The sequence below is a fragment of the Fukomys damarensis genome, unplaced genomic scaffold (assembly GCF_012274545.1).
Source record: "Fukomys damarensis isolate Sample0158 unplaced genomic scaffold, DMR_v1.0_HiC HiC_scaffold_19, whole genome shotgun sequence".
NCBI classification, from domain to species: domain Eukaryota; kingdom Metazoa; phylum Chordata; class Mammalia; order Rodentia; family Bathyergidae; genus Fukomys; species Fukomys damarensis.
The window spans coordinates 54365925-54374542 of record NW_022900931.1 but is presented as its reverse complement, the minus strand read 5'-3'; the positions used below and the strand labels follow the sequence as shown (position 1 = coordinate 54374542).

The 8618-nt window shown below is 41.9% G+C and overlaps 1 long non-coding RNA gene across 1 annotated transcript in view; it reads left to right on the top strand.

The window, feature by feature from the left end:
• The first annotated feature begins 211 nt into the window (after positions 1–211).
• Positions 212–8618, top strand: part of LOC104874023 — an 11001-nt gene continuing 2594 nt past the window's right edge. Inside the window, exons 1-2 of the long non-coding RNA XR_783630.2 lie at positions 212–728; positions 2019–2210. This is a non-coding gene — a long non-coding RNA (uncharacterized LOC104874023). The remainder of the gene's footprint in view (positions 729–2018; positions 2211–8618) is intronic.

Genomic DNA, 8618 nt, shown 5'->3' with positions numbered 1-8618 from the left:
CTCCCTCGCTCCCATGCAGCTGGAGAGTATAAAAGGGCGAGGTTCTATAATAAAGCAAGCAAGCAACTGAAGAAGAAAGGTGCCTCCCGTCTCTCTGTCCTCATCCTTTCAGGTTTAGGACCTGCTGGCAGGACCCGGACGTCGCGAGCAAGCAACTAGAAGAAAGGTGCCTCCCGTCTCTCTGTCCTCATCCTTTCAGGTTTAGGACCTGCTGGCAGGACCCGGACGTCGCGGCTCGCGACAGTTGATGAAGAATATTTTTTAGCAGAACTATGCTTGTTACAAGGTGTGATGAGAATATATGGTGAATGTTTAAATTCTTAAAAAATTATTATAGTAGAAGGCACACTGACATTAGTACTCCCCTGGCTGCACCCTTATCCTGTCACTCTTGCCGCCACCTACAGCAGTCCCGGAAGTCGTCGTCTTTCATGAGTGTCTTTCAAGTTGCGATTAAAAAAAAAAAAAAGAAAAAAAATACAGCGAACGCTTCTTCTGGGTGCCATCCAAAGGAAAGGCAAGTTTATACAAACTTTATCGTGCACCTTTGTCCACCTCATTCGCTGGATCTGGCACCAAGTGACTTCTGGCTCTTCTTCAAAGTCAAAATCCCAATGAAAGGTAAACGTTTCGAACTGATTCAGAATATCGAGGCAGCCACGAGAGCGTAACTAAAGACAGTCACGGGAATGCCCAGAACTGCTTCAGAAAGTGGCAAGAAAGATTGGGTGAGAGTGTTTGAAGCGAGGGGGAGGATTTCTTGGGGATGAGTAGCAATGTACGTTTTACTGTCATAAATTTTAAAAGTTTAAGCAATGTATTTTTCAATCACACTGCCGGTTACATGGAATACACTGTACTAAAATTATAACTTGAACTACAGTGGAAATCTTGTTAGTCTGTTTCTCCCTCCACACCTATCCCAGGAGCTCTTCTTCCTGCTAATTGGTGACAGGCTTCACTTACCTACTAATTATCATGACTGGTTGACAGGTGTAACTAGGTTAAACTGCAAACCAAAAAGATGCCTTGATCATAAGAATTTTAGGTAGCCTAGGGTCTCTTCACTAATCTTTTAGGGGAAGTGAAGTCATGACATACACAGTCTCTGAGGAACTCAAAATCTAAAATAATAATGGATACTATTTTTGGCATTCACTATTTTATTATTTATCTACTGGTTAATAGTCATTGAATACTATTATATGTTGTACCATGCTTTATTAGTAATTCTCATGACTACAAATTCATCAGTTTTTGTAGGGACTTTTAAAAGTTATTTCACGTAATGTTTCTTTACCATTTATATATTACCGTCTTAAAGCTTCAGTTTAAAGTCTGTCCTCTTATAATATTGGTTTTTAATACAGACTATGTCAGTGTTATTAGTTCATTCCCTAAGAACTGTGAGCAGGTGAGAGTAAGGTGTATGTGTGTGTGGGGGGTGGAGCATAATCAGATTTGTAGCATAATAATGATTTCCAAACAACTCCACTGTACCGTGCAGAGAATGGATGGTAGAACACAGGAGCAGCTGTGGATAAACAGAAGGCTGCTGTAATATTCCAGGGAGAGAGGCAATGAGACCCTAGGAACAAGTAAAAAGAGCACAAAACAGCTATTGGGTTTCTGGCTTGAAAAACATGATGGTCAGTTGTCAGTCATTGAGCCAGATAGAGTGGGTTGAATTTCCCAAAGGATAGTTCCGCCTGGAACCTGTGAATGTAACTTTTCTTAGAAAAAAGGTCTGTGGATAAAATTAATTGAGGACATCCTGGGTTATTCTGGGATCTTCTAAGAGGAAGGCAGAGGGAGATTTAAGATACACAGGGAGAACATGTGAAAGTTGTAGAAGGCATTGAAGTTATACAGCCATAAGCCAAGAACCACTGGAGTTACCGGAAACTAGAAGAGCCAAGAAAGGATTGTGCATTAAACCCAACCTGCAGAGGGAGACTTGATTTCAGACGTCTGGCTTCCAGGCTGTGAGAGAATACATTTCTGTCACTTTCCATCAGGTTTGTGGTGGACACTGATATGCTTTATTGTATGGCGTGCACTCTGAGGAAAATCAGCAGCCGTGTTCTCAGCTGCTCTGTGGAAAGGCTTACAGGACAAGAAACCAAGGGAATTCTTCAACCAACAGCCTATAAAGCACCAAGTCCTACCAACAGCCGTGTGAGGGAGCTTGGAAGAGGATCTTACACCAGGTGAGCATCCACAGGAGACCTAAGCAGAGGGGTTGGGCTGGAGGTGCCCAGGGACTTCACACCTGGATCCCTGAACAAGTAGAGTGAGGAAATAATGTGTGCTGTAAGGCATTAGGCTTTGCGGTAATTTGTTACACGTCAACAAGTAACTATGACGAGGGGTTTATTTACTGGAGGAAGAGGAGGGGCTACCAGTGGCGGTGAACTTATGGCATATGGGCCACAGCCAGCTGTTTATTATTGGAAGCTCTGAAAGGATTGCCACCTGTGGACTTTGGATGGTTCTTGTGGAAGGTGAGAAACAGTGCAAATGACTGGCAACTCAGTAGGGTTTCTGGGCAGTGGTGGACACCAATTTGAGCTGAGCGACCATGGTTTTCTAGTAGAATGAGTCTGCTTTCTGCAAGAGGCAATGAGGTTACTATTTTATTTTCTAAAGGAAAATTCTATTATGTTTAGATTGGCCATGGGAAATAGAACTCTCATTTGATCTTTTCATGACATCATTGGGAAAATTTATCTTTTTAGCATATCTGCTGAGGGTCTGTGTATTAATCTATTTTCTGTTGCTGTAACAAAATACTTGCCCAGGGTGGTGGCATGCACTTGTCATCCTAGCACTGGGAAGGCTGAGGCAGGAGGATCACTGCAAGTTCAAGACCAGTTTGAGCCACACAGTGAGTTCAAGGCCAGTCTGAACTACACAGTGAGGCCCTGTCTTGAAAAACCAAACCAAACCAAAATACCTGAGATTAGATTATGAGGAGAGAGGAGAGAGGCAGACCATTTAGCTCACATTTTAGAGACTGAAAGTCTGTGATCAGTGGCCTCATTTGCTGAGCTTTTGGTGCTGGCCTCACGGGAGCTAGGAGAGATCACATGGTGAGACTGGAAGCAGAGGGGCTGCTCTTTTGTAACTCGCTGTTGGGGCCCTAAATAAGGTCCCACAAGAACTACGGTAACTCCCCATCGCTGAAGCACCTCTCGCGAGGCTTCACCTCTTTCTAGTCCCACAGCCTCTCACTGCCATACTGAGGACCGAGCTCCCAACACATAAACCTTTCGGGGTCAAACTTGCCCCTCCAAACCACCGTAGCCCATTATTCACCAGATATTCTTTCCTTTTCTCCAGTGCTTGGGATTAAACCGAAGGTGTGCTCTGCCACTGAGTTACATTCCCAGACCTGTTTGTTTTTTTATTTTGAGACAGACTCTTACTCATTTGCCCAGGTTGGCTTCCAACGTGAGGCTCCTCTGCCTCAGCTTCCCTCAGTGCTGGGATGTTAGGTGTGCTCCACCATCCCCAGCGCAGGCGGTCTTTATTCACTAACGAATATTAATTGTTTAATAGATGACACATGGGGATGTGAGGCTTGTGTTCTTGTGGGGACTTGAAAAAACTATAAGTAAACAAGAAGAAAGCAGGCCAAGGGGGACAGCGAGAAGGGCTGCTCTTTTACATAGAGAGGCCAAGGAAACTTAGAGTGAGTTGTAGAGGCAGAAGATAGAGCAGCAAACATGGTATAGCCCTTGCCCTTGGAAGGGCCAGGGATTTAGCTCAGTGGTTCCGTCGCCTTCCTCACAAGCGCAAGGGCCCGAGTTCGATACCCGGTACCAGAACAAAACAACCCAACAACTGAAACCAAACCAAAAGATAAAGCCCTTGCCCTTGGAAAACTCACTTTCCAGTAGAGGAAAAAACAGAACAAGCAAAGTTTTCATTGCAAATGCTGATAGTGCCTTAGGTAGCATTCGCTGGGTACAATACTCTACAGTACCTACAATTTAAAGGAAGAGTCTACAGTAACCTACAATTTAAAGGAAGAGAGGTTTATTTTTGGCTCAGAGCTTTAGTCCATGGTTGGCTGGCTCTGAGGTAGGAAGAGAATGGCAGTGGAACACGGTGGAGGGAAAGACGCTCAACCCATGGCAGCCAGGAATTGGAGAGAGGAGAGAGAGGAGCCAGGGGCAAGGACACACCCTTCCAGGCTGGCGGCCCATGCAAATGTTCTCTGCTGGGTCTGTGCTCGCAATGCCCAAGTGGCAGTGGTGCTTTGTGAAGTTAGAGTTGCTTTTCTTGCTGACAGCATAAAGTGTTTCAAAACAGGCGTAGAGTAGTAGAAAGAGGGGGTAGGTTTCTATTAATAGATAGTATAGCCACATCAAGGGTAAACGTTTTATACCAGAGGGTGAAAAGAATAACTACATGAGCCAAGCTCCCTTTTAAGAAGTGTCAAAATTGTGTTAATAATAGCAATAAATATTTATTAGGTGCTTACTCCGTGCCTGGCACTGTTCTAAGAGCTTTAAATTATTAACTAATTTAATCCTTTCAAAAACCCTATGGGACAAGACTATTGATTTAATCTATTTACAGTTCAGGAAACTGAGACACAGATAATGTGCCCAAGGTTACACAGCGGGCAAGTGCCGATGTCTGGCCAGGACCCGTGTCATGTGCTGCCTTCCTCCAAATCTGTTCGAAGAAAATTAGAAAATACTGCGTTAGAAAATAATGTGCATTATGACTTAGGTTTAATGAAGTGAATTATAGATGTGAAGGGAAAATTAATTTTAAATATCTCAATGTATTAAGTACTATTAGATTTTTGGAAGTCAGGTTGAAAACAACTTAGATTTACAGATGACTGACTATTTTGCTTTGGAATTTCTAAAATATTACACTTTAAGATTGCATAGCAACCTAAGCTGTTATGGAAACATTGAAAAGGTAATGACTTATGATTTATGTTAAAATTTCAGTTGCTTGTATGCTATATCCTCTAAAACATTCTGGAAAAAACTAACCTTGGTTATGGACAATAGTGGTTCTTTGTGTTCTATAGTGCTGCTGTCCTACGGTACAGTTCCAGAACTCTGCATTTTATTTTTCTTGTTAGTTTTGAGGTCAGTCTCCTACTGACTGACTTTCATTTAATTAGGTTCTTAAGGAATAGTTTTCCATTTATTTTTGCAGCAATTTTATTTATTTTCATTTTTATTTTTGGTGCTGGGGATCGAACTCAGGACTTTGTGCTTGTGAGGCGGGTGCGGTGCCACTGAGCTAAATCCCTGGCTCTACAGCAGTTTGAGACTGACAGCAAAATTGAGAGGAAGGACCAGAGATCTCCCTGCCGCCCGGCCTTCCCTATGGTCAGCATCCTCCACCAGAGTGGCACATAAACTGGAGCTGATGGACGTACACTGAGACGTAATTCCCTGAAGTTCATAGTTTACGTTAGTGTTCACTACTTAGTAGATCCTGTGTGCTTAGACAAATGTATAATGCCATGGATCTATCATCCCAGTAAGAGTATTGTCCCTGCCCTAAAAACTCCTTTGTGCTCCACCTCCCCAGCCTTCCCTTTCCTTTAACTCTGGGCAGCCACATCTTTTTACTGTCTCCATAAACTGCCCCTTCCAAAGTGCCACATAGGAAAGAAATCAAGAGCCACGCACTATGTGGTGGACTTAAGTCTGTTTTCTGTTGCTAAGGACACAATACCACAGACTACGTAAGTCTTTGGCTTACAGTTCTGGTCTGAGGTTGAGGACCTGCAGATGGTGATGGTTTTCTAGCTGGTTGGAGGGCACAGTGACACAGGGCATCATGTGGTGAGACACAGGGAACATGCATAGGTGTGTGCATCCTCTGGATTCTTTGTCACTAGCCACCAGTCTTCAGTCATGATTGTACTACACCTCATGGATGATCTTATCTAATACCATTCGCCTCCCAGAAGCCCCACCTCTAAACACTGTAGTCAGATTAATATTGTATCTTCTCAGTATCTCACCATGGGACTAAATTTCAATACATGGAACTGTGAAGACACATTCAAACCATATCCAGACCGTGGGAGCGGCCTTTCATCTTGGCTTGTTCTAGTTAGTAATAGGGATTGAAGAGTCTTCTGTGTCTTTTCGTGGCCGAATGATGTTTCACTGCTACTTATATATTCCACAGCTCATGTAGTCATTCCCCCGAAGGACTTCCTGGTCACTTCCGAGTTTGGTCTTTCTTATATAAATCTATAATTATGTATAAGTAGGTTTTAGCGTGCACTTTAAGTTTCCAGCTCACTTGGATAAAGAACAAGGGGTGTGGCTGCTGGATAGTTCAGTAAGATGGTATTTTGATGAATAAGGAACTGTCAGACTCTGCCACCGGGGCTGTACCATTTTGCATTCCTAACAGCAACGAGTGACAGTTTCTCTTGGTCCTCGTCCTTACCAGCATGGGATGTCATCCACGTTTGGGATCCTTGCCGTTCTAATAGGTGTGTCATGATATCTTCCTGCTACTTTAATTTGCAATTTCCAATTTTAGTATATGTGCTGTCGAAGCAAGCACTAATTTGCAATTTCCTAATGGCAAGTAGGTAACTTTTCTGAAGCTTATGATCACCACTTGAGTCTAAACATAAAAATAAAGGAATATCTGGTGCTGGTTCTTCATTGGAAAAAGTCTTCTTTATTTGTAATCCCATAAAACCCCAGATTCAGTTGTGGAGGGAGAAAGTGGTCCGAGGAGAAAGAGACAGGCAATAAATTTCAGTGGGGACAAAAATATACAATATGATCTTTTCTCTCTTTTCTCTCATAATGATACATTCAGCAGCAGCTCTATGTGTCTGTCTGATAGAAAACATTCTGACCAGCCAGGCACAGCAGTAATCCCAGCATTTTGGGAGGATGAGGTAGGAAGATCTGAAATTCAAGCTCAGCCTGGCAACATAGTGATTTAGCAAGACCCTATCTCAAAAATAAAAAGTAAAAAAAAAAAAGGGGCCGGGAATACAGCCCAGTGTGAAGGCTCTGGATTCAATTCTCAGTACCCCCCACACAAGAGGAAAACATTCTAGACATCTTACCAGTTTAACAGGAGATAGACTTCACCAATCTAATCAATATATTTACTTATGTGCCTCAGAGTTCCTTCAGTTTGGATTGCAGGCAATCATTTTTCACTATAAAAAATGCTCAATAAAGTGAGAATAAAACTTGATATAAGGATCTCTCTCTCTCTCTCTCTCTCTCTCTCTCACTCACACACACACACACACACACACACACACACACACACACACCATAATGTCTGATGAAAACAATCTTACTTCCTGTTGAAAGATGGAATGCAGCCCTCCCGCTGCCCTCCTTAAGGCCCAATCTCCAGCCCGGGTGGTGGTGTTCTCTTATTTGTTTTTGCATTTTTGCTTTGTTTTGTTTTGTTTTGTTTGCAGGACTGGGGATCAAACTCAGGACCTTGCATTTTGCAAGGCAGGCTCAGTGGGGTGCTGTTATTTTTAAGAGGTGAGGTCTCGAAGGAGGACTCCGGGTCCACAGCTACTGTGGGACCTCAGCCCCTTCTTGCTTGTGTTTCAGCTGAGAGGTGACTGGCTTTGTTCCACTATGTACTCTGCACTGAAGCCTAAAAGCTACAGGCCAGCCAGTCATGGATGGAAACCTCAAAAACCTGTGAGCCAGAATAAACCTTTTCTTCTTTATAAGTTGATGCCTCAGGTTTTTTATTATAGTGATGGAAGTTTTAAATTTCTTCAGGTCAGGAAAAAGACAAAGATGTCTACTTTTCCCAATTATATTTAATGTTTTATTAGAGGTTCTATACAGGGAAACTGGGGAAAAAAAGTATTTCAAGGCATACAGATTGGAAAGGAAGTAAAATAATTGATCTGTCTTTGTAAATGGAATAAATCTTCCAAGTATGACATCCTAAGAATTAGACTAAAAAAAAGCTATTATAATTAATAAGTTCATCAGAGTTGCAAGAGATAAGAGCAAAATAAAAAAATCATTGGTGCTTACACTAGCAATGATCATTCTGAAAATTAAATTAGGAAAAAATCCATTTGCAATAGTATAAAAAAGAATATAAATTGAATGCATAATGTATTGCTTTATGCAGTTACATTTTAAATCAGACAGGATGAAGGAAAAGATCTGTAAGGCAAAATACATTTACATTATATATTTACCTATGTAGTTACATTTGCTAGTGGTATTTATTTCTAGGTGTGGATTTGAATTACCGTCTACTGGCTTTCTATTTTAGCGGGAAGAATTCTCTGTAGCATCTTTGTTTGGTTTTGTTAGGCCACTTCTGCTAGCAATGCATTTTCTGTTTTTATTTCTCTGGGAATGTTTGAGTTTCTCCTTTATGTTTATAAGAGCAGTTTTCCCGGACATAAATTCTTGGTTGCCAGATCTTTCTTTTAGCACTTTGAATCATCATCCCACTGCCTCTGGCCACCATTGTTTCTAAGAGGTCTGCCGTTAATCATATTGGGTTCCCCTGTACGTGCCAAGTGCCAAGTCGTTTTGTTCTTGCAGTTTGCAAGATTTTTTGTCATTTTTTTTTTTTTTTTTTTTTTTTTTTTTTTTTTTTTT